Source organism: Oncorhynchus nerka, linkage group LG7 (genome assembly GCF_034236695.1).
Source record: "Oncorhynchus nerka isolate Pitt River linkage group LG7, Oner_Uvic_2.0, whole genome shotgun sequence".
NCBI lineage: Eukaryota > Metazoa > Chordata > Actinopteri > Salmoniformes > Salmonidae > Oncorhynchus > Oncorhynchus nerka.
Genome location: NC_088402.1, coordinates 44,626,181 through 44,631,513, shown reverse-complemented (window position 1 = coordinate 44,631,513; position 5,333 = coordinate 44,626,181).

The following is a 5,333-nucleotide window of genomic DNA, read 5'->3' as shown; positions in this document are numbered from 1 at the left end:
TTTATTTAGAATTCAAGGCACACTTAACCAGCATGGCTACCACAGAATTCTGCAGCTATTCACCATCCCATCTGGTTTGCACATTGTGGGACTATCATTTGTTTTCAACTGGACAATGACCCAAAACACAACTCCAGGCTGTGTAAGGGCTATTTGACCAAGAAGGAGAGTGATGAAGGGCTGCATCAGATGAATTGGCCTCCACAATCACCCGACCTCAACCCAATTGAGATGGGTTGGGATGGGTTGGACCGCAGAGTGAAGGAAAAGCATCCAACAAGAGCTCAGCATATGTGGGAACTCCTTCAAGGCTGTTGGAAAAGCATTCCTCATGAAGCTGGTTGAGAGAATATCAAGTGTTCAAAGCTGTCATCAAGGCAAAGGGTGTCTACTTTGAAGAGTCTCAAATATAATATATATTTTTATTTGTTTAACACTTTTTTGGTTACTACATGATTCCATATGTGTTATTTCCAGTAGTGGAAAAAGTACCCAATTGTCACAATTGGGTAAAAATAAAAGGTACCTTAATATAAAGTAACAAAAGGTCAAATTGAAAGTCAGCCGGTAAATTTCTACTTGACTGAAATTCTAAAAGTGTTTGGTTTTAAATATACTTAAGTATAAAAAGTAAATGTAATTGTTAAAATATACTTAACTATCAAAAGCAAAAGTATAAATTTAAATTCCTTATATTAAGCAAAGCAGTCGGCACATTTTCTTGTTTTAAAAATGTATGGATAGCCAGGGTCACACTCCAATACTCAGACATTATTTACAAAAGATGCATGTGTGTTTAGTGAGTCCGCCATGCCAGACACAGTAGGGATGACCACGTGTTCTTTTGATAAGTCCATGAATTTGACTATTTTCCTGTCCTTCTAAGCATTCAAAATGTAACAAGTACTTTTGGTTGTCAGGGAAAATATATGCAGTAAAAAGTACAATATATTCTTTAGGAATGTAGTAAAGTATAATGAAGGTGAAAAAAAATACAAAATAGAAGTAAAAATAAAATTATTGACTTATTAAGAAATTGCCAAATTAATACAAAATTAAAGCCGAAATGTCATAACCTCTTTAGGCTGAGATCCCGCTAACGGGATCGATATGACAACAGCCAGTGAAAGTGCAGGGCACCAAATTCAAACAAATTTCATAATTAAAATTCCTCAAACATACAAGTATTTTACAGCACTTTAAAGATACACTTCTTGTTAATCCCACCACAGTGTCCGATTTCAAATAGGCTTCACGGTGAAAGCACCACAAACGATTATGTTAGGTGAGTGCCTAGTCACAGAAAAAAACAGCCATTTTTCCAGCCAAAGAAAGGAGTCACAAAAAGCAGAAATATAGATAAATTAATCACTAACCTTTGATGATCTTCATCAGATGACACTCATAGGACTTCATGTTACACAATACATGTATGTTTTGTTCAATCAAGTTCCTATTTATATAAAAAAATCTCAGTATACATTGGCGTGTTATGTTCAGTAGTTCCAAAAACATCCGGTGATTTTGCAGAGAGACACATCAATTTACAGAAATACTCATCATAAATGTTGATGAAAATACAAGTGTTATACATGGAACTTTAGATAAACTTCAACTGCAACCGCTGTGTCAGATTTCAAAAATACTTTACAGAAAAAGCACACCATGCAATAATCTGAGTACAGTGCTCAGAGACCAAAACAAGCCAAACAGATATCCGCCATGTTGTGTAGTCCACAGAAGTCAGAAATAGCATTATAAATATTCACTTACCTTTGATGGTCTTCATCAGAATGCACTCCCAGGAATCCCGGTTCCACAATAAATGTTTGATTTGTTCCATAAAGTCCATCATTTATGTCCAAATACCTCCTTTTGTTTCATGCGTTCAGTACACAATCCAAACTCACGACGCGCGGGCAAGTCCATGCGAAAGTTCAGACGAAATGTCATATTACAGTTCATAGAAACATGTCAAACGAAGTATAGAATCAATCTTTAGGATGTTTTTAACATAAATCTTCAATAATGTTCCAACCAGAGAATTCCTTTGTCTGTAGAAATGCAATGGAACAGAGCTAACTCTCACGTGAGCACTCGAGACTGAGCTCGTGGCACTCTGCCAGACCCCTGACTCATTCCCCTCTCATTCACCCCGCTTCACAGTAGAAGTATCAAACAAGGTTCTAAAGACTGTTGACATCTAGTGGAAGCCTTAGGAAGTGCAGTATGACCAATATCCCACTGTATCTTCGATAGGCAATGATTTGAAAACCTACAAACCTCAGATTTCCCACTTCCTGGTTGTATTTTTTCTCAGATTTTTGCCTACCATATTATTTATCCGTTATTTTACCAGGTAAATTGACTGAGAACACATTCTCATTTGCAGCAACGACCTGGGGAATAGTTACAGGGGAGAGGGGGATGAATGAGCCAATTGTAAACTGGGGATTATTAGGTGACCGTGATGGTTTGAGGGCCAGATTGGGAATTTAGCCAGGACACCAGGGTTAACACCCCTACTCTTACGATAAGTGCCATGGGATCTTTTAATGACCACAGAGTGTCAGGACACCCGTTTAACATCCCATCCGAAAGACGGCACCCTACACAGGGCAGTGTCCCCTATGAGTTCTGTTATACTCACAGACATCATTCAAACAGTTTTAGAAACTTCAGAGTGTTTTATATCCAAATATACTAATAATATGCATATCTTAGCTTCTGGAACTGAGTAGCAGGCAGTTTACTCTGGGCACCTCTGGGCACCTTATTCATCCAAGCTACTCAATACTGCCCCCAACCATAAGACGTTTTAAAAACACAAGTGCACTGACATTATGGGGTAAAGTGTGTAGGCCAGTGACACAAAATCTCAATGTAATCCATTTTAAATTCAGGCTGTAACACAGCAAAATGTGGAAAAAGTCAAGGGAAGTGAATATTTTCTGAAGGCACTGTAGCTAGCTAGGTATAACATTAGACTACAGTACATGTTTATATAGCAAACACAGCTAGCTAGCTAAACTTGGCTAGCTTGGCTTGTAGTGGTACTAGCAAGCTCCGTTATGGCTGAATCAATCACAAAATTGTACTATACTGAACAACACTGCCTCGTGTAAAAAGACAGCTTATATTGCTAGCTAGCTACCGACAGCAAAACAACTTTTGTCATTTTCTCTCCTGAGTCCTCGTCCGGCTGGTTTAGGCTGCCGCCACTGCTTGCTGGTCTATTTTTCTCGCTGTCTCCACTCCTCTTCAATGTATTCAGGCTCAAATAAATAGTGCTGTATGTTCCTACATTGTCCAGCTCTTCTTGGAAAGAGGACTCACCAGAAGCAGCCTTGGTAATTATTTAGCCATCTTGGATAGACAGTGCACGGGAACATAGCTCGTGTGAACCTGTAAACAAGTACCACTCACATTTTGAAAAGTCTTCCTTCGAGGGTGGGAACAAGGAAATAGGGCCCCTGTCAGGCTGTAGTCTTTACAAAGTCAGGGAAAATGAGTCAACCTAGATATGCAATGTCCTGGCAGATAGGAACATTCTTAAGTCCAATGCCTCTATTGAACAAGGACAACCATATCTACTCACTGCTAGAAATCGGCAAAACACAAAGGCCAAAATAATTGCTACAAAACATGACATAATTGCTACAAAATATTTTTATCAGACAGCAGGCTCAATCAACCAATGGCGTCATTGGTTGAACTCTCCCAGCGTGAAAAATGTAAAATATATATTAATTCTGTCTGGAAAAACTCTCTCAGCACTCAGAGTTATGGAGGGAGACTGGAAAAACACCACAAATAGTGTCTAAATCAAAATCAAATCAAATTGTATTTGTCACATACACATGGTTAGGAGATGTTAATGCGAGTGTAGCGAAATGCTTGTGCTTCTAGTTCCGACAATGCAGTAATAACCAACAAGTAATCTAGCTAACAATTCCAAAACTACTACCTTATAGACACAAGTGTAAGGGGATAAAGCATATGTATATAAAGATATATGAATGAGTGATGGTACAGAGCGGCATAGGCAAGATACAGTAGATGGTATTGAGTACAGTATATACATATGAGATGAGTATGTAAACAAAGTGGCATAGTTAAAGTGGCTAGTGATACATGTATTACATAAAGATGCAGTAGATGATATAGAGTACAGTATATACGTATACATATGAGATTAATAATGTAGGGTATGTAAACATTATATTAGGTAGCATTGTTTAGAATGGCTAGTGATATATTTTACATCATTTCCCATCAATTCCCATTATTAAAGTGGCTGGAGTTGAGTCAGTGTGTTGGCAGCAGCCACTCAATGTTAGTGGTGGCTGTTTATTAACAGTCTGATGGCCTTGCAGTGAAGTTTCCCTTTAATCATGTGCTTTCATATCACATCCAATTGCTGTTGTCCCAATGCCACCAGGTCGTATATGCACAGCAGAAGCAGGTTAAGGTTAACCCATTGGGAACCTTCAATGCTTCAGAGCACGCGAAGGGGAGAAACTGTGGAGGTACGGTTAACCCATACAGTATACATGTAGATAGTTGGGCCAATGCGGTTTCTTCTGAACGTTCCGAGAGCTCCTCTTTCTCCTCCATAGCCGTTACTAAATGATAATTGATGATTTTGAGTTGTGCTGTTTATTTCTGATAGTTTTCAAAACTTATGAAGATGTCCAGTGAAAGCCGATATCGATTTGGTTTGACACCACAACAGCTTACAGACTTGGACACATTATCCCCAATGCTTTTCAATAAAAATGTCTGTTAAATTCGCTGCTCTGTTTAGCTTATTTACAGGGGGTCATTTCAAATGTAATTGTTGGAGGCCCTCTCGTATTATTACATCTCCAAAATGTTGAGAATAAAGGGGCTAACATGGCGTCCATTCCAAACCTGGCAGAACTATCTTAATATATGGTTCTAGGTTAACCTACTGGGAATTTACTTTGAATATTCACAGCACATCGAGAAGAGAAATTGGGGGCAAAGGATTAGCCTCTACAAAACCGCGGGATGGTCACAAAGCAGGGCATACGATTGAGTTGAGAGCAGACCACTGAGCCTTCAAAAGCCTTTGACTTTGCACAGATGCAAGCACTTATGCAACTTCAAATGGATGGAGCATTATAAGAGCAAATTACTCGACTATCAACACCAAAGCAGACATCCGGCCACTGTTTTGGGAAATGGCTGAGTGGATAGAACCACTCTCAAATTCATAGGCAGAGTTATTGATGCAAGGACTGACCATACTTTCACAGAGGAAGTTGCAGATATGTTGTGTGTACACATTAACACTGTTGTCTCTGTGT